Here is a 21,615-nt window from a genome sequence, read left to right as displayed (position 1 = left end):
CATCGGTCACCGAATCTGTTGTTGACAAGTGTACGAACACTTCGACTGAAATGTGCAGGAGCTCCATCGTGCATGAACCACATGTTGTGTCGTACTTGTAAAGGCACATGTTCTAGCAGCACAGGCAGAGTATCCCGTATGAAATCATGATAACGTGCTCCATTGAGCGTAGGTGGAAGGACATGGGGCCCAATCAAGACATCACCAACAATTCCTGCCCAAACGTTCACAGAAAATCTGTGTTGATGACGTGATTGCACAATTGCGTGCGGATTCTCGTCAGCCCACACACGATGATTGTGAAAATTTACAATTTGATCACGTTGGAATGAAGCCTCATCCGTAAAGAGAACTTTTGCACTGAAATGAGGATTGACACATTGTTGGATGAACCATTCGCGGAAGTGTACCCGTGGAGGCCAAAAAGCTGCTGATAGTGCCTGTACATGGTACGGAAACAACTGGTTCTCCCATAGCATTCTCCATACAGTGACGTGGTCAACGTTACCTTGTACAGCAGCAACTTCTCTGACGCTGACATTAGGGTTATCGTCAACTGCACGAAGAATTGCCTCGTCCATTGCCGGTGTCTTCGTCGTTCTAGGTCTTCCCCAGTCGCTATTCATAGGCTCGAATGTTCCGTGCTCCCTAAGACGCCGATCAATTTCTTCGAACGTCTTCCAGTCGGGACACCTCCGTTCTGGAAATCAGTCTCGATACAAACGTAGCGCGCCGCGGCTATTGCCCCGTGCTAATCCATACATCAAATGGGCATCTGCCAACTCTGCATTTGTAAACATTGCACTGACTGCAAAACCACGTTCGTGATGAACACTAACCTGTTGATGCTACGTACTGATGTGCTTGATGCTAGTACTGTAGAGCAATGAGTCGCATGTCAACACAAGCACCATAGTCAACATTACCTTCCTTCAATTGGGCCAACTGGCGGTGAATCGAGGAAGTACAGTACATACTGACGAAACTAAAATGAGCTCTAACGTGGAAATTAAGCGTTTCCGGACACATGTCCACATAACATCTTTTCTTTATTTGTGTGTGAGGAATGTTTCCTGAAAGTTTGGCCGTACCTTTTTGTAACACCCTGTATTAGCAACAACAGTACCGGTACATGTGTTTCACTGTCAGAGGTACCTGAATAATTTTCACTTATAACTTTCGACTCGTTCACTCCCGGATCAGGAACCCCTCACCTCACATCGATAGATTTATCCTTCTCCACCATCCCTGAAAGCCTGTTAACATCTACACGGAATAGTCTGTATATATATCCACCGATCAGCCAGAACATTATGACACCGACCCACTGTCGATATAAACCAGTCCAGGCGATAGCAGCGACACCTGGCGAGGAATGACTGTCAGTCGACACACGCGCAGTGCATGTAGTACCAGTGAGCGCGCTGTCCGTGTGTCGAATGGGGAAGGCGCGAGATCAAATCTGAGTTTGAGCGAGGGCAGATTGTGATGGCTCGGAGGCTCGACACGAGCATTTCGAAAACTGCTGGTCTTATCGGTTGTTCGAGGAGTGCTGTGGTGAGTATCCTCAGCACGTGTCGAAACAAAGGTGAAACCACATACGGACGTCGTTGGGTTGGGCTGTTACCCGTCATTACAGATGTCGAACGTTGTAGGCTGGACAGATTTGTAAAACAGGACAGGCGGCGAACTGTGGGGGAACTATCATCAGACTTTAATGCTGGGTAGAGTACAAGCGTGTCTGAACACACAATACACCGAACACTCCTAACGATGGGCCTCCGGAGCCAACAAACTATGCATGTATCAACGTTAAAACAACCACATCGGAAACTAGGACTGAAATTGGCACGTGATCATCGGCACTGGATGTTGGCACAGTGGCAGAGCGTTACATGGTCTGGTGAATCCCGATACCTTCTTCATCATGCCGATGGGGCGGCGCGAATCCGTCGTCTTGCAGGGGAACAGATCCTTGACACCTGTACTATGGAATGGAGACAAGCTGGCGGCGGCTCCATTATGCTCTGGGGGACATTCATGTGGGCCTCCATGGGTCCAGTGGAGCTCATGCAAGCACCAAGACTGCCTAGCAGTATCGTACACTGGTTGCAGACCACGTACACCCCTTCATGCTGATCGTGTTTCCCGACGGCAGTGGCATTTTTCAACAAAATAATGGGCCATGTCACAGGCCAGTATTGTTATGGAGTGGTTCGAGGAACACAATGGCGAACTCCATTTAATGTATTCGCCTCCCAACTTGCCAGATCTGAACCTGATCGAACACATCTGGGATGTGACTGAACGTGGCGTCAGAGCTCACAGCCCCCCTCCCCGGAATTTACGGGAATTGGGTGAGTTGTGTGGGCAGGTGTGTGCCATTTACCTCGAAGACCAACCAAGGCCCGATTGCTTCCATGCCACGATGCGTCGCCGCTGTTATCCGTGCCAAAGGTGGACAAGTGGCTCTGAGCACTAACTTCTGAGGTCATCAGGCCCCTAGAACTTAGAACTACTTAAACCCAACTAACCTAAGGACGACACACACATCCATGCCCGAGGCAGGATTCGAACCTGCGACCGTAGCGGTCGCGCGGTTCCAGACTGAAGCGCCTAGAACCGCTCGGCCACTCCGGCCGGCTCAAAGGTGGACATACCGGCTATTAGGCAGGTGGTCATAATGTTCTGGCAAATCAGTGTGCATATACAGACGCCGGCGCCTATAACTTCGACTCCCTGTAATGTTCATGGATGACGTTTCCGGACACGGATTGCTATCCTCATTTTGTTCCTCAGGACACCTTCTGCATCTCGTCGAAATTTGTCGGTGTAATTTTGAAACATCCTGTATGCAGTTGGGCCGCCAGTGTTCCAGGAGTGCTTAGTTTCATAGCTGTGAGGTCCCTGAATCGAATCCCACTGTTGGCAGTTCTTTCTTTTTTTCATTCCCAAATAATTTTTATGACCATGCAAATTTTTAATATTTAATCATTCATTTATTATTTTCTCAATCGTTATCCTAAAAAAAGGAGTAAACTTTTGTCGGAAGATGGGAAATGAAAAAAGGATACACGAGAACTTTCAACGCAATCAGTATTTTGTTTACATTATCGAATATACATTTGTGGCACCTATAATGAGCAACATACAGAGCAGTGCAAGAATCACGATGACACTGATCGTAGAAACATGAAAAACCGTAATTATTGCAACATACATCACATGTAATGAACGCTGAATTTTTGCGTGGGCATGGTTTTATCGAAGTGTCATTTGCAAAGCAAACTACGTTTACATTTATAAACGGTTCTTGGTCGTCACACAATTTCGTGAAATACCACGCATATCGAATCATATCACTGGTTACTGGTGCAGATAACTCACAAAAAAAAGTGTTACTAGCAGCGAGATTCGATCCACAGACTTTGCACCGATGAAACTAAGCACGTACTCGCTCTGCTGCGGACGTATTTGTCACCATACAAATTGTACAACTATGCCTAAAATTTTCGAACTCGATTTTCTGGAAAACGGTTGACAGTTGCGTGTTCTTGTTTACAAAGTCCTAGTCGTGCCCTACACACCACGTTTATATGAATGAAATACATATATGAGGGGAAGTTGGTACGGTTCCCTTGTGAGTGGGAATCAAGAAATTTTGCTCTCTTAATGGGAGACGAACGTAAGACTACGATATGAGGAAGTGGGCAGTGTCAAACAGAGGTTTGAATTGGGAAGGGGAGCGTGCATGGATAGCCGAAATAGTTAAGTTCTAATCAACGCTATGAATACTGCTGACTTGCTTTGAAAACCTATCGTCAATATCACACTTAGGACAACTTCTTGTCTGTCCGAAAAGCAAATGAGCGACCTAACAAATTCCCGAAAAGAAAAGAGGACAACTGGATAAAATTTCTTCAATAATGAAACCAGTATGGCGAGCATCTGGTATAAAACAAAGGCTTTCAGAACCAGACGACTGTCTTCCGCCCCCCCCCCCCACTCTCCTGCTGCCACTACCTGGCTAGAGGAATTTACAGATACACTTGCTCCTCTCATGGCCCCATTCTTGAATCATCCGTCTCCTGCTGAAGAAGACCGTCACCATGTTTTCCTTCGTCGTTTCTCAAAAGAACAACTCAACGGAGCTGTTAAATCATCGAACACAGTTGTCCTGGTATTGATTTTATTCATTATTCTGTGGTTGCGGATCTGCCCACAGAAGCGAAAGATTTGCTCTTATACATTTTTAATTGGTACTGGATGCACAAGGACATCTTAGCAACAAGGAAGACACAAGTCATAAATCCAATTCTGAAAACTGGCAAAGATCCAAATGTGGCCTCTAATTATCGTCGTGTGTTGCCAAAATGCTGGAACAAATGGTTAAAAGGAGTTTGGAGTGGTGGCTTGAAAATCGTAATTTGATGCCTCGGAGTCAATACGGCTTCAGAAAAGGCAAAGGGACTATGGACAATCTGTATTTGCTTGCAATGGATATTATTTTGTCCTTTCATATGAAACAAACATTGGTCGCTGCCTTTCTGGACGTTGATGAAGCATACTGTCACGTTCATAAATCAGTTCTCTTGGACAAACTGGCTGGTTTCCTCCACGAATGATTTATGGCATCAGTACCCTGGTCGCTCAAAGAATCATCTCCGTCCGTTACAAAGGAAACACGATCGGACCTTTTCTTGTCTCCCAGGGCTTGCCTCAGGGTTCAGTTTTGAGCCCCCTCCTGTATATCTGCATACGCATGATCTAGAGCGCATAATCACTCTCCCCACAAAAATATTACAGTGCACAGACAATGTCTGTGTTTATTCCATTGCCGCTTCGTATCTCCAGGCCGAACGGCATTATTCACTACCATTGCTCCACTGCCGCTTTGTATCTTCAGGCCGAATGGCGTTAATCACAACCATTGCATACATTGATGAGTGGCTATTTACTAATGTTCTGGAGATTTCGGCTGAGAAATCAGTAATCGTCCCCTTTTACAAGTCGACATCGGCTCGCATTGATGGCCACACTAAGTGTGGAAAGTACACTTTCCACATAAAATCTGACGCTCGATTTCTGAGGATGATTTTTGACTCTCGGTTAAGCTGGGCGCCTCACATCCGATCCACTATTACCATGTGTGAAGAAGGCATATATGTAATTCAGTCACTAACGCGTGTGTGGTGGGGAGCACACCCCAGTAGTTCACTCACCATGCACTGGGGAAGTATTCGATCTAGGCTAGACTATGGCTGTCGACTGTACCACAATGCGCCAAAGGTCCACCAAACCAGATACTTGTCAATACAGATTCGTTCGTACCTGTATTGGAGCCATGCGATCGACGCCCACCAACGCACTTCTAGTGGAAGCAGGGGAGGTGCCCTTGAACATTAGACGCAAAATGTTATCGGATAAATTCTGCATTCAAGGCACGGCTTTTATGGACAGTTCTGTCTACCAAAGTAGAGACTGCATTTGCCGACTATGGAGTGCCCCCTACTGCTCATACAGAAGGAATAAAGCTACGGCCACTTGTACCAGCTTTGACACTTGGTCACCTCTCATACGCTCTATACGAAGTTCATCGCATCCGGGTAGGAGTCTCACTCCGGCACAGATCTTCTTGAAATATGAGTAATATATCTATGGTCTTGCGGTAGCGTTGTCGCTCCCCGCTCACGGGGTCCCGGGTTCGATTCCCGGTGGGGTCAAGAATTTTTCATGCCTCGTGATGACTGGGTGTTGTTCTGTTGCCCTCATCATTATCATTCATCACTATTACGGTCGGAGGAAGGCAATGGCATACCACCTCAACTAGGACGTTGCCAAAAACAGCGGTACGGGTCTCCCGCATCGTCACCTACACTCCTCGGAGTATGGGACCTCATCAAATGATCATCTATACCTTCTGTTGCTGATGTCATGAAATTCTCAATCAACAAATAATTTCGAATCATATTTCACGGGGTCCCGGGTTCGATTCCCGGTGGGGTCAAGAATTTTTCATGCCTCGTGATGACTGGGTGTTGTTCTGTTGCCCTCATCATTATCATTCATCACTATTACGGTCGGAGGAAGGCAATGGCATACCACCTCAACTAGGACGTTGCCAAAAACAGCGGTACGGGTCTCCCGCATCGTCACCTACACTCCTCGGAGTATGGGACCTCATCAAATGATCATCTATACCTTCTGTTGCTGATGTCATGAAATTCTCAATCAACAAATAATTTCGAATCATATTTCATGGCCGCGCGGTTAGAGGCGCCATGTCACTGACTGCGCGTCCCCTCCCGTCGGAGGTTCGAGTCCTCCCTCGGGCATGGGTGTCTCTGCTGTTCTTAACGCAAGTTAGTTTAAGTAGTGTGTTAGTCTAGGGACCGATGACCTCTTCAGTTTGGTCCCTTAGGAATTCACCCATGATAATAATGGTCTCGATTTCTTGTGGTATTGTTGTTCTTCCTGGTCAGTAATCAAGTAATTTTGCGAGTTTAAAAGGAGAAATACGTAAGACAAGCATCTAAGGAAACGGGCAGTGACATATGGAGGTTTGGATCGGGCCAGGGTGTGTGCACGGATAGCCTAGATGGTTAAATGCGGGAAATCCGGGTTAGAGCTCTGGTGCAGCGCAAATTTTCATATGCTACACTTGGGTAATACATCATCTACTGAAACACTGCAAGTAGCTTCCCCCTAGTATCGATCTTCGCATATAATAAATATGTTGTGTTTTTGTAAAATCTCTATGGGTAATTCAGAGCTTTGGAGATGATCTTTGACTTTCCACACTTCATCATCATCATCATCATCATCATCATCATCATGTTCCAACAAGGAAAGAGTGGAACTTAGGTGTTTAATTCTGTGTTAAAGAATAGTGATGAACAAATATATTGAGTTTAAATTAAAAATCTGGAGTTGACAATTCAGTATCATAATAGAGTGTGGAAGAAAGTGGAAAGGTGAAATTATGTCTCAAGGGAGTAAGCTAGCTTCAACACTAACTGCTTACTTTACATTTGGTGCCGCGACAAGGATCTAAAAATTGATTTAGTAAACTACAGCATTTAAATATGAGAAACACGGCCCAGGTACACGAACGTGACGCGTGAACTGTATAACATTCGACGCCACATTGGGCGACCTGCGCGCCGGATGGGGATGAAATGGTGATGAAGTCCCTGAGCGGAGAAAAATCCCCGAACCAGCCCGGAATCGAACCCGGGCCCGTAGGACTGAAATCCGTCACGCTGACCACTTTTTTTTTTTTTTTTTTTTTTTTTTTTTTTTTTTTTTTTTTCACGGGGGCCGAAATGTAGTAAAAAAATTACATATAGGTGGGCGCGAACAGGCGACTATCAGTTTAGAATGCGCGACTATTACCGCTTTTTTTTTTTACCACTTGTTTTTTTTTTTTTAAGAGTGTTCAGATATGGGTAGGTGGAGACAAGGCGGGCAGGGGTCGAAACCCGAGGCCTGGCCGCGATGTCTCCCCCCTCCCGTCCCTGAATCACTCACTCAAAGTAGCTTTTTGATTTTTTTTATTTATATTTTTTTTACCAGGAAAAGGGTAAATGGAAAAAAAGATCTTTATTGGTACAAACTTAAATACAACAGAAATGCCATCCTTCCGGCGAAAATAACACAAGACAATATACTCGTACAAGGCGAGGATTTTTTTTTTTATGAACATGGTGTAGGGAAAAAAAGAATAATAGGTCTGATGTAATCTAAGAGGTGTGAAGCAATATACAGTGGAGTGAGGGAAAGACCAGTGTTGTCTGGGGTAGTGCATTAAAGAAAGGAGGCGCGTGTCCATGCGCCTATTCCACTGTGGGTTACAATGTAGAAAGTAGCGCGGGGAGTCTCAGATGTCATCAGGGGGGGCGGGAGTGCTGTCGGCGTGTGGCACCATCCAACTGAGCGGGGGTGAAGTAAAGATCGCGTGTAGGTAATTGGCGAAGAAGGCGCGGTAGCGCGGTCGCTGTTCGACTTCACTGTGGGCGGTTTGTAAGTACTGCCAGAAATCAAGGCGTGATTTGTCGCCACCATTATACATGTAGGTGATCGTCCATCCCTTGACCCAGACAATCGCATGATTTTTGGAGGCGGGGAAATAAGTATTCTCAGGATGGATAAAAGTCCATGGGTCAATCGAGTCCGGCGGAACGCGGAGGTAACAGGCTACGAACTGTCGGGCAAGTTTCCAGACGTCTCTGGTGGCAGTACAAGTCAGTTGATGGACATCGTCATCCACGAGGTGGCAAATGGAACAAAGTGGAGAGTCCTGTAGTCCGATGGCGTGAAGGCGATGGTTTGTGGCGAATTTTTCATTTGCGACTTGGTACCATGTTGCCCTGACGTTGGAGGGAAGAAAAGGCTGGTGGATGTGACGCCAAACCGTTGGCCACCGCGTGGACGGATGTCTCAGTTCGATATTGTTGCTGGATATGGAACGAAGGAGAGGGGTGTAAAAATCTTTAGGTCGAGGAGAACGCGTGGTCGGTAAGTGTGTGTGAGCATAACTGAAGTCGACGATGAAATCAGAAATGTGCGTCAAATGGTGCTTGATGTGTCCGACTGGTACTGGTGGTGTTATGGTCGCGGGCACAAGAATTTCCAGCAAGCTGCGCGTAAGGGAGGTGCCCCCGTGCCACTGCTTGTGCATGGTGGACATGTACAAGGACGCCGCTCGGAGTCGCACATTGACAAGGCCGAGGCCTCCTGCTCGCGGGGGAAGGGTGAGCGTGTCGCAGCGGACCTTAAAGATCGTACCGGCTGTAAGGAAGTATCCGAGGGTAGCCTGAAGGCTGCGTCCAATAGTTGATGGCAGCGGGAGGACCTGTGCGATGTGGACCATTCTGGCCGCCACATGTTGATTGAGGTATTGGACACGTTGTAAAGAATCGAGTCGTCGGAGAAGATTTTGTCGCACCGTCGTGCGGATAGTTTGGAGTGCACGCCGAAAATTGATGGCAGCGGAGCGGCGCACGGTGGAGGTGAAAATGATACCAAGATATCGTAGTTGTTGTACACACGGGAGAGGTGCTAAGTCTTCATGTGAGAGGCCGCGTCCAATGGGCATCGCCGCGGATTTAGCCACATTCATGTTACTGTCCGCTGCAGTGCCGTACGTTGATATCAAATCAAGTACCGTGTGTGTTTCACTCCGTGAGCGGATCAAGAGGAGGAGGTCGTCCGCATACGCACGACATCGAAAACTGTGCTGTCGCAAAGTGAGACCAGAAAGGTGGCTCGTCAGACTCCCGATGAGTGGCTCCAGGCTTATGGCATACAGTAGGGTCGAAAGTGGGCAGCCTTGCCGTACGGAACGCCGGATCGCCACTGGTCCCGCCACACGGCCGTTAACCTGAATCAGAGATTCGGCGGTGCCGTACAGGCGCCGGATCACGTCGATAAAGGCTGGTGGAAAACCCATGCGGTTCATCACTGAGAACAGAAAAAGATGCCGCAATTTGTCGAATGCGCTGTCAAAATCAATGGCAACCACTGCGGCGCGGAGTCTGCACGCCGCTGCCAGTGCAATTAAATCGCGACATTCTCCTGTGGCCGTTTGTATATTAACTGAGCCGCCCGGAGTTGTCTGTTCCGGGGATAGAATACTAGGCAGGATCTTGCGGCATCGCGTTGCCAGTAGGCGTGTAAAAATTTTACAGTCTGCGTTAAGCAGAGTCAGGGGACGGTAATGTGCTGTCGTCACACCTGGTGTCGGCTTGTGGATGGGTATAATAATTCCCGTGACGAAGGACGGCGGTACGGCGTTCCCTATCGTCAGCAGTTCATTAAACATCGTTGTCCACCGTGATGCCATTAGTGTGAAGAAAGCGCGATAAAATTCTATCGGCAATCCGTCGACACCAGGTGACTTATTCAGAGCACCTTTTTTGATTGCATCGTGGATTTCGTCACGCGTAATGGGCTCCAGCAGCTCGTCTGCTTCGTCGCTGGTGAGGGTGCGAGTTACGTGTGGTAACACAGACTCCTCAGCGTGGTTGTTGGTAGTCTCCTCCTGGTACATTGTGCGGTAGTGGTCGACAAAGGCACTGACGATTTCGGCCTGGCAAGTGACGTGCTGGCCGCGACAGGTGGTGATCTCGGTGATGAGTTGTCGTCGTCGATGTTTCCTATCGGAGGCGATATGATGCATGGTCGGATGTTCTTGTTCCGCCGAATCTTGACGTCGGGTTCGCACCATAGCCCCCTGCAGTCTACGGCGTGTCAAAGTTACAATTTGCGCCTTAATCCTGCTGCGTTCCCTCTGGGTGTCGGGGGTGGGCGGTTGGGCGTCCAGGTCGCGGAGAACGGCGTAGAAATAGTCGGTAGTGTGCCGGCGCCACATAGCAACTTCCTTTCCATACTGAATCAAAGTACGTCGAATGGCAGGTTTGGCACATTCTAGCTACCAGGTCAAGGTCGTGCAGTATTTAGGTAAGCGACGTTCACAGGTGGCCCATGTCTCGGTAACACGTTGAAGACATTCGGGATCATGAAGATGGGAGGTGTTTAGCTTCCACGGTGCACGACTACGCCAGACCACTTGCTTGGGGAAGAGAATGTTGCAGATGTAGGCACAGTGGTCCGAAAAGGCCAGGGGCCAAAGTTCTGCACCTTGGACTGCAGGTGTGAGTTCCCGAGAGACGTAAATTCTATCAAGGCGGCTCGCGGAGTGACTCGTCTGGTAAGTATGTCCAGGCGCGTCGCCGTGCCGAACTTCCCAAGTGTCGCGGAGCAACAGATCTCGGACGACAAGACGCAGTTCTTGACAGGTGTTGTAGTGGGGCACTTGATCTTTAGGGTGCAAGACACAATTAAAATCACCCCCAAGCAAGTAATGGTCGCAGCGTCCAAGAAACAAAGGAGCGATTTCTTCTGAATAGAAGAGGGCCCTGTCGCGTCTGCGGGTGGAGCCTGACGGAGCGTAAATGTTGATGATACGCGTCCCCATGACGGTGACGGCCATGCCTCTGGCAGATGGAAGGTATGTGATATCGGCCACTGGAATGCCTTCTCTGGCGTAGATGGCTACGCCGCGTCCCAGGTGGTCACCAGGAGAAGGATAAGTGTTATATCCCGCGACGTCTGGTAGTGTGGCCAGGTGTACTTCCTGTAGTAGTGCGATATCGACGTCCGACGCCCATATCATCTCTCGCAGCAGTTGAAGTTTCACGGGTGAGCTAATGGTGTTAGTGTTGATCGTCGCTATTCGGTAGGTTTGGAGCTGTAACCCGCCGTGGAGGGGAACTCCACCGGCGGAGGATGAAGAGGGACGAGGCAACGGTGAGTCGTGCCGTACGCCACCTGACGGCATTATCAGCGGCGTAACGATGCTTCCGTCTGGGGTAACTCTGTCCCCAGCGTGTGGTCCGGCTCCTCATCGACGTCCTCACTCCACACCATTGAAGGCGTTGTCGTTGTGATGGTCGTACGTTCCACTTCGGTCGTAGGGGCAGAAGACGTCTCGGCGGCAGTCGCATCTGTGGAGTCCATTGGTTCAGGAGCACCTGAGCGAGCCAGTAGAGTAGGCATCGACGTATCCACAGTCGGCGTCATGTTGCCGTCATTCGTATCGTCGTGTAGGTTCTCCGAGGCCTCGTCGGGTCGGACGGCCTCTGGAGTATCGGGGGGTGGTGATCCGTCTCGTTCCGAGACCGTACGGCGCCTCCTCTTGCGCCTCTTAGGTGAACGTTGTTTGCGGGTTCGTCCCTCCGTGTCGGAAGACGGGAGGGAGTCGCGTCGCTCTGAGAGGAAGGCCGTCGCGGGAACGTCAAATGAAGGGGCTTCCATATGTTCAGGCGGGTGGGTGTCGGAAGTCGTCGCTGTTGGTAGTGGCGCCGGAGTAGCGTCAGGCTTTGAGCGCGACGCGTCGGCCCCAGCGGTATCCGTAGCAGCTGGAAGGGTCACCGGTGCATGGTCCGATGGGCGGCGGCCGGTGGGAGGAGAACAGAGCGCCGATGCGTAGGTGATCGGTAAAACCGTAGTCGGAGCCGGAGGTGCCACGGTAGCGGCTGGCAATTGGGTGATTCGTCGCTGAAGACACTCAGATCTGAGGTGGCCTTCTTTGCCGCACCCGGAACAGGTCTTGGGTTGGCCGTCGTATATGACAACCGCGCGGCACCCGCTAATTTGTAGGTAAGATGGCACGTGGCGATGGAGGTCGATGGTGATCTGCCGTACACCGTTAAGAACAGGGTACGTTTGGAATTGCGCCCAGCGTTCGGCAGTGTGGCCGTGTACAGTGCCATAGGGGCGGAAAGTCGCGATAACGTCTTCCGCTGGAAGCTCGAACGGGAGTTCGAAAACTCGTATGGTGCGCATTCCTAAGCCTGCATGGTCGACAGTGACCGCTCCGACATTGCCGTCGGCGTGGCAAAAGCGTAATCCATGGTTGGTGTCACGAAGTATTCTTTCACATACCGCGTCATTGACGACTTTGACGTACACAGTACTGCTTAATATGGACAAATGGATGCCCAAGATGTCAGAAGCTGGGATCTTAGCAACGTCGCGTAGGAAGCGTTCCACTTCCAAGGCCTTTGGTCGTGCGTAGTCGTTGCAGAAGTTGAAACGTAAAGTTGATTTTCGAAAACGGTTGGCCATGATTCTAGTGCACGTAAGCGACACGTAAGTGACGGCCGCTGAAATGTAAACAACAGCGAGCGCGCGCGCTCCGCAGGCGGAAATAACAACACGTCCGCACTGCACGGCGGCGAAAGCCGGACTGACCACTGAGCTATCGGGGCAGACGTGAACTTAGACTGCACGCCATCTACATTCGCGTGTGACTGAAGATAGCGCAGGCAGCTGTTAGTAGTGGCGGGGAATGGGGGAGCCATCTGTTGCAATGTAATCAGACTGTGCGTTAAGCCCGTTTACATGAGCGACTTTCTGGTCAAAATCGACTTCTGAAAGTGCGTGCACCTGTTGTGCCTCTGAGTAAATCAGCAGCCCACCACGAACAAGTGTGTCTATGAGATCGTGCCGAGTAGAGAGTTCTAAATTTCCGAGTATTCTGCATACTGCGTATGCGTAGAAACAAGGGACTCTGGCGACATCTGCTAAAATCGCTCCTATTATAGAAATCGGTTTTGTGCTTTCGTGTCTCCTGAACCTTTATTATGCTGTGTGCTTAGTTTTCTTAACATATTGAAAAGTTACACAAGGTCCTGATATTTTTCCCTAATACTGCTCTTTTACAAGATAGACGAAATATTTGAAACCGAAGAGGTATTTACGTATCACAGGGAAAGAGCCCACACTATGCAGTAAAAAGAACGTAAATAGATAAAGTGCTTTAACGAAAGTTGTTTCAGTTGTGAAAATATCAGAGTTATTTGAAAGAAAAATAATTTAGGTGTTATTTGTCGTTTAGCAAGAAAACATGCTATAAAGGATGGGATGAAAAGACGCTTTCTACTGCTTTCTGGGTATTGTTTCGTCTGTCTGCACTTTGCAGGTATATACTTTCTCCAGCATATAAATGTATGCCGGTTTGTTCTTAAATCTTTGGATGACACTTTTCTTATTCTTTAAATTCTCACGACTAAGAATTTATAACACGACCTCTGACAGGAATTTCCACTATGAATTCTGCTCTGGACATTGATAAACTCTATTATCATTGCTTGATCCAATATTTTGCTATTATATTCCTATTTTTGCGTAAAAGGATAGTCTCTCAGAACCTCACTTTCACCGTTGAGGTCCCAAAATTCTCAGCAGACAGTTCTCACAACACACGCAATTTTGGCGCTGACGTGTAAACGAAAATGACAAGACTCAGTACAGAAATAAAATGCAAGGGACGCTGCAGTAGGAGTCACTTCTCTGAAGTAGTCAATTGAGACAAGAAAGTCTATCGCGTAAAAGGGGCTTCATTTGGCAGTCGTCTACGGACTGCCGACTAGAACTGTAGCAAACCGTATGTATTCGGTACTGAGTAACAACTACTTCGGCTGAATCAAAGTACCGAATCGTTATAAATGTTATTTCGTTACTCGCATCTATCGATACGACCTCTGCAACTGAATCCAATACGAGGCATGCGTATATTGCAAAAGAGGCAATGGCGAATGCGGTACGAATCGTAAGAGAACGAAATGTATTACGTCATTCAGTTCGGCAGCCCGGATGGATCTCGTTACCATTCGGCTCGGCCCGCTCGGTTGTGCTCGGCTGTTTTCGGAAGATTTAAGGATGCGCTCGCATCGGCGCAGTGTGCGATTTGTGCTTTTACCAGTGGGGGGGGGGGGGGGGGGATGTCTTAGGGGGTTAGTATAATTACATATGTTACTAGCTTGGACCGTGGCGTTACCCATGGATAAACAGTTATAAATAGATGTTAATGCCGAAACTCACTATTCACGCATATGCACTATCAGAAAAGCCATCCCTTGTTATATCTTTAAAAGTACACTATAGGTAAAGCTTATTTACAAAATCATCTACATACAGGTATACGACGGGAATTCAAAAAGTAAAGGCACATTTGTGAAAAACTGTACTTATTCTGATGATAGAAAAATAACGCATGTTTCAGTTTTCTACGTAACCTCCCTGGACTTCAATGCAGTTTTCCCGACGTTTTAAGAGTTTTTTTTTTTATTTCATCAGAAAATACGTTTTTCGGTTGCATCTGTAACCAATTTTGCACCGCAGCAATGACGTCTTCATCACTTTCAAATATTATTCCCTGTAGTGCTTCCGTTAAGGGTCCAAACATGTGAAAATCACTTGGATCCAGGTCTGTACTGTATGGTGGATATTCCAGCACCTCGAATCTCAACTCCTTTATTGCGTCGGCTGTCCGCTTGGAAGAATGTGGGCGAGTGTTATCTTGCTGCAGGATGACACCTCTTCACAGTTTTCCACGACGTTTGGATCTGATCGCAGGTTTTAGTTTCATACGCAACACATCACATCCACCATACAATACAGACCTGGCTCTAAAGCCTCGTTTACGCTGGATCGACGTCTTACAACACTGTGGCGTGCGTCGCCTTGTAGCATGCTACAACAGGCAACATCTTGCGTCGTATGTTGCATGCGGCAGGTTAATTTATACGAAAGCAACAGAATTTGTGCCACACCTGCGTAGGTCTTGCATTTATAAAGGATGATAAAGTATCGCAGCGGCGGCCTACTTGGTACTTGCACATGCAGCTAACAACGGAAATGAAAACCAAAGGAAAAGAAAACGATGGTGGAAGAGAAGAGTATTTAAAGAAGGTCCACGAAATAGTATCCTAGGAACTAGAAGCACACGATGGTGCGTTATTTAGTAATGTGTGCTTTCGTCCCAGGCGCGTTAGTCCGCGCCATACCGTTGCCAAAAGGTGGCTTAACGGTAAATGTTCGCACAGGTACCGGGCCTGTCACAACCCTTGTCAGGGCCCGGGGTGGGAATTTCAGCCCCCAGATCACCCAACTCTGCGGTATGACTGCCACACTACTTCCCTCGCAAGCTCGCAAGTAAACGGATGACGCACCTTAGACGAAAGCAACAATGACAACATGAGAATGATACTTTAGTTCTAAATGTTTTGAAATGCTTAACTACTACATAACACTTTTTCAAAATTAATAATCAAACATATTAATAGTATTAATAGTAAGACTGTATTAAAAAAACTTTCAGTGTTCGGCTCCACAAATTTAAAATTATATGAGTTTTACTCCAGTGAGTGGGTAATAAACATCCCGGGTTGGGGTGCATAAACTGAAGCCAGTGGAGGGATGGTCTGATGCAGAGGGGGGGGGGGGGGGAAATCTCCCCCCATCCCCCCCTGCAAATCGCACACTGCATCAGCGCAGTAGTTGCTACTTAGAGAATATGGTTTGTGCTGTACAAAGTTTGTTGTATAAATTTAGTTTCATTTACAAAACACTGTTTTTGAATTTGAGATATATTGTATTAATGTTTACTATGAGGTGAGTAATTTATATATATATCTTCTTGACGAATTTTAAATGCGTAGCTCTATGATTTAGATGGTTGTTATTTGTTATATTTTAGATCTTATTTCTTGGTCCGTGTTTGCAAATTAACCCTCGACAACCTACAGGTCCGTCTTTAATGCAAACATGCGAATTTTGTTATTTTTTACCTGCAAATATTTCAGTTTAATGGTTATTTGTTTTTTTATCACGTCTAGTAGAAAAAAGTTGTACAAAGAAGTATATAAAAGTTGTCATCTCCAAAAGTGATAAATTTTCATTCATGTTGATATTATTTTAATTGTTAATATCACAAAACACAGCACAACAGTCCCGCAGTTCGAAAATGTAGTGCTGAAACTACGATCGGTAGTACTGCCGGCAATGGTAAAAACGCGACAGTCTTCGCGAAGTATTCCGATTAGGTCTGACATTCCATAAGCGAAACTTCGGGCTGAGCCTCCAAGATACAATCCGAGAACAATACTTAGCATTCTGAACCCTTTTCCGGACCTATGCCCCTTGTGTCAATTAGGACGATTCCAGAATGAAATTTTCACTCTGCAGCGCAGTGTGCGCTGGTATGAAACTTCCTGGCAGATTAAAACTGTGTGCCGGACCGAGACTCGAACTCAAGCGCTCTACGAACTGAGCTACCCAAGCTCGACTCACGATCCGTCCTCACAGCTTTACTTCCGCCAGTACCTCGTCTCCTACCTTCCAAACTTAACAGAAGTTCTCCTGCGACCCTTGCAGAACTAGCACTCCTGAAAGTATGGATACTCCGGAGACATGGCTTAGCCACAGCCTAGGGGATGTTTCCAAAATGAGGACGGGTTGTGAGTCGTGCTTGGGTAGCTCAGTTGGTAGAGCACTTACCTGCGAAAGGCAAAAGTCCCGAGTTCGAGCCTCGGTCCGGCACACAGTTTTAATCTGCTAGGAAGGATTGTTTAACGGTTCTGTATTGCTCTTTTCAGCGCAAGTTACAATGGAGTAGAAAAGAAGTAAACTATGGAACTTCTTTTTTACCGAAGTTATCAGTGATCTTTGCCATACCTTATATTCCGTAAAAGGTGGTTTTATATCAAATTAAACAGATCTGATCATATGACAACATAGTTGCAGTTTCACCAGATCTGCTAGAGCCCACCAGATCGCAAAAAGTCTGAGAATTTTCTTCTGAAAAGCCAGTTCCGTCTTCATCAAGATCTAAAGTTCCTTCATTAAAACCTCAGCCTAAACAACAACCACACCTGCCACAGTCATCAAAAAACAATTAAGTGTTGAAAGAGAAAAAATGTTACTGAGTTAGTTTTTAATATGGTAATTAACCGTTTTCTGTGACTGAAGATGCTGGCTTCAGAGCTTTGATTGGGTATTTTTAGAATGAGGAGTAAATCTCATCTATGTCAGCATCCACTTCCTTGCGCTTAAATAAATAAAAGAGGCCTTGTTTGCATTTTCTGTTGACAGTTCTACAACTTCTGTTAGCTGCCCCGTTGGCGCAGTATCTGAGCGGTTTCCGTTTCGTACACAGTAGTAGCTGCTTTGCATTTGAGGTAGGTAGAGGAAGTGTGTTTACTTTCGTCAAAGTAAGTAATGACTTATTAAGTAATTGTTCTGTATGCTTTTTGAAAACAAATCAGTTTTTTAATTTTTTTCTCTTTTCCATTTTTTCTCCTCATTTGCTCAATTTTTTCACTGTTTGATTTTAAATTAATTTCTTCCACCATTTGGCGCCCCTAAAATTTTGCTGCCCTAGGCGGCCATGTAGTGCTGTCTAATGGTAGAAACGGTCTTGGACAAAAGCCTCTAAAACTGAAAACGGACGTTGCCACTAGATGGAACAGTACACTAGATGTGATGGAAAGGGTCTCTTTGCTACAAGAACCACTTGAAGCAGCTCTTGGACTTCTCCTTGAAACTGAATGGCAAACTGTAACAGCAGTTGTTAAAACTTTAAAGCCTTGCAAACAGTTTATACAGGGTGAAAAGTATTTAAACCGACAAGCTCGGGGCGGTTGTAGGGGTCATCGAAACAAATATTTTTCCCTAATGTCATTTTTTCCTATGGGGATTAATTAAACCAGTGGAGGCCGTATTACGCTCTTCAGTTGTTAGAGGGCGTATTTCGCTTTTCAGTTGTTAGAGGGCGTATTTCGCTCTTCAGTTGTAGGCAACTGCTGTCCACCAGTGTAGTAGTGCATTGTCTCTGTTTACTAATGGAGCGATAGACCCGGAGTGAGTTCACTGATATGGTTGGTGCGTACTACGTAGCGCACCACAATGAACGAGCTGCACAGCGGGTTTATCAACAACAATATCCTAATCGCCGTATCCCGCATCATACGACCTTTGCTGCTGTGTACCAACATCTGCGTGAGTCATTTAGCAGATTACCTGGACAGGGACGCAGTCGCACTTTAAGAACACTGCAATTTGAGGAAGCTGCCTTGCAGCATGTGGAGCGGGATCCTTCAAACAGCACTCGTGCAATTACACGTAACATGGGGACGAATCGAACGAATGTAAGAAGAGTCCTTCGAGAGCAGTTGTAACGCCCATTTCACTTACAGCGTGTCCACAACCTGGAACCAGTTGATTATCCACCCAGAGCACAGTTTTCGCAGTGTGAAATGTATCCTACTTTTCCACCCTCTGTGTTGTTTACCGACGAATCAACGTTCGGGCGTGATGGAGTCTTCAACATGCACAATTCGCATGTTTGGAGTGAGGATAACCCACATGCCACAGTTACTAGCGCTCATCAAGTGCTGTTCTTCGTTAATGTGTGGGTCGGTGTTGTTGGGGACCGTTTAATTGGGCCGTATCTGCTACCTAGGTCATTAAATGGCAGGCACTATTACAATTTTCTCGACAGAGCATTGCCAGAATTGATGGAAGACGTCCCGCTCCCTGCAAGACAATACATGTGGTTCCAAAATGATGGGGCCCCGGCACATTTCAGTCGTCGTGTGCGTCGATTCCAGGACCGACGGTTCCCAGAAACGTGGATTGGCAGAGGTGGTCCTGTGCCATGGCCTGCTCGATCCCCAAATATGTCCCCTCTGGACTTTTTTGTGTTGGGAGAGATGCGTAACCTTGTTTACGCAACTCCTGTTGCATCAGAAGAGGATCTGGTTGCCCGGATGGTAGCAGCAGCAGGAAAAATTCAGGATACTCCTGGGGTTTTTGCCCGTGTCAGACAGAACATGGTCCGACGGTGTAACCTTTGTTTGTGTGTCAATGGAGGCATTTTTGAAAATCTACTGTAATTGAAATTGGGTTGTGTTAGTGTGTTGTCTCTTGGTCATAAAAATGGAAAAATATTGGTTTAATTAATTTGCCGCCAGAGAAATCTTCCTCTATCGGTTTAAATACTCCTCATAGGAAAAAATGACATTAAGGAAAAATATTTGTTTTGATGTCCCCTACAACCTCCCAGAGTTTGTCGCTTTAAATACTTTTCACCCTGTAGAAGACATGTCCTAGCAAACGCAAGTGACTATTTCAAAGGTGCTAGCAGCCACCGATAGTATGGCGAGGATATTTGACAGTTTATATATTAAGTGCGGAAATAGCAAAGAACTTTCTGCTTAAGTTAATTACGGTATTTAATAACCGATTTAAAAACTATTCTAGACATCCAGTCCTTTCGAAAGCGGCCCTATTAGATCCAAGATTTAAGAGGATTGCTTTTAAAGACGAATCTGGTTAAGAATACTCCAAAAGTTCGTTAAAAACTTAGTTAGGAAAAAAGCATTCATTCAAGGACACGACTTAAATAGAGTCGCCCATTCGTTTTTTCGAAGAGGACTCAATTTGGAAAGAATTTAATGCGAAGGCAACGCCAAGCTCTGCGACATCACCTGGCACCAGTATAATTTCAAAGAGGCAATACATGGAAGAAAAGCTATTTGGTAGGCGCGAGTGTTCTTTAAAATGGTGGCAGGCGCGAACCCTCCTCTACTATCCTGAGCTGTTTTGGATAACGCAACAGAAGAACAAAGATACCAAGAGCGGGCTTTGCCAGCACGGAGAGCGCCTGTTAAAACTAAGTTTTCGAAAACGGCCCCAAGTGGCACTTAGTATTTTTTTTTTATAGACCGCTCTTCAAATGAACAAGAACATCATCGGAATATGCAGTTTAAAGTTTGCTGACAGCAGTAAAATTGCCTTTAAAGTTCGCTGAAAACTCTACATCTAGATCTGGCCGAACTATAGTGCTTAACCTTACGTTTAAGGTACAGCTTCACGTCTGCCAGTACCTTGTCTCCTACTTGCTGTGAGGATGGGGCGTGAGTCGTACTTGGGTAGCTCAGTTGGTAGAGCACTTGCCCGCGTAAGGCAAAGGTCCCGAGTTCGAGTCTCGGTCCGGCACACAGTTTTAATCTACCAGGAAGTTTCATATCAGCGCACACTCCGCTGCAGAGTGAAAATCTCATTCTGGAAATATCCCGCAGGCTGTGGCTAAGCCATGTCTCCGCAGTATCCTTTCTTTCAGGAGTGCTAGTTCTGCAAGGTTCGCAGGAGAGCTTCTGTGAAGTTTGGAAAGTAGGAGACGAGGTACTGGCAGAAGTAAAGCTGTGAGGATGTGGCGTGAGTCGTGCTTGGGTAGCTCAGTTGGTAGAGCACTTGCCCGCATAAGGCAAAGGTCCCGAGTTCGAGTCTCGGTCCGGCACACAGTTTTAATCTACCAGGAAGTTTCATATCAGCGCACACTCCGCTGCAGAGTGAAAATCTCATTCTGGAAATATCCCGCAGGCTGTGGCTAAGCCATGTCTCCGCAGTATCCTTTCTTTCAGGAGTGCTAGTTCTGCAAGGTTCGCAGGAGAGCTTCTGTGAAGTTTGGAAAGTAGGAGACGAGGTACTGGCAGAAGTAAAGCTGTGAGGATGTGGCGTGAGTCGTGCTTGGGTAGCTCAGTTGGTAGAGCACTTGCCTGCGTAAGGCAAAGGTCCCGAGTTCGAGTCTCGGTCCGGCACACAGTTTTAATCTACCAGGAAGTTTCATATCAGCGCACACTCCGCTGCAGAGTGAAAATCTCATTCTGGAAATATCCCGCAGGCTGTGGCTAAGCCATGTCTCCGCAGTATCCTTTCTTTCAGGAGTGCTAGTTCTGCAAGGTTCGCAGGAGAGCTTCTGTGAAGTTTGGAAAGTAGGAGACGAGGTACTGGCAGAAGTAAAGCTGTGAGGATGTGGCGTGAGTCGTGCTTGGGTAGCTCAGTTGGTAGAGCACTTGCCCGCGTAAGGCAAAGGTCCCGAGTTCGAGTCTCGGTCCGGCACACAGTTTTAATCTACCAGGAAGTTTCATATCAGCGCACACTCCGCTGCAGAGTGAAAATCTCATTCTGGAAATATCCCGCAGGCTGTGGCTAAGCCATGTCTCCGCAGTATCCTTTCCTTCAGGAGTGCTAGTTCTGCAAGGTTCGCAGGAGAGCTTCTGTGAAGTTTGGAAAGTAGGAGACGAGGTACTGGCAGAAGTAAAGCTGTGAGGATGTGGCGTGAGTCGTGCTTGGGTAGCTCAGTTGGTAGAGCACTTGCCTGCGTAAGGCAAAGGTCCCGAGTTCGAGTCTCGGTCCGGCACACAGTTTTAATCTACCAGGAAGTTTCATATCAGCGCACACTCCGCTGCAGAGTGAAAATCTCAT

General features: G+C 47.0%; 1 protein-coding gene and 1 non-coding gene across 3 annotated transcripts in view; both read left to right on the top strand.

The window, feature by feature from the left end:
- The window catches only part of LOC124804930 (mediator of RNA polymerase II transcription subunit 25), a 314,698-nt gene that overhangs the window by 44,393 nt on the left and 248,690 nt on the right, over nucleotides 1-21,615 (top strand). For both annotated transcript variants that reach the window (XM_047265308.1, XM_047265306.1), the window contains exon 2: nucleotides 17,440-17,525. The gene's annotated coding sequence lies outside the window, so the exon portion shown is untranslated. The remainder of the gene's footprint in view (nucleotides 1-17,439; nucleotides 17,526-21,615) is intronic.
- On the top strand, nucleotides 21,176-21,250 carry Trnat-cgu. Its single transcript has one exon. It is a non-coding gene; the product is annotated as a tRNA-Thr (tRNA).

The sequence above is a fragment of the Schistocerca piceifrons genome, chromosome 7 (genome assembly GCF_021461385.2).
Source record: "Schistocerca piceifrons isolate TAMUIC-IGC-003096 chromosome 7, iqSchPice1.1, whole genome shotgun sequence".
NCBI classification, from domain to species: Eukaryota; Metazoa; Arthropoda; class Insecta; order Orthoptera; family Acrididae; genus Schistocerca; species Schistocerca piceifrons.
Note: the sequence above shows the minus strand (reverse complement) of the source record. Positions and strands in the feature narration are given on the sequence as shown.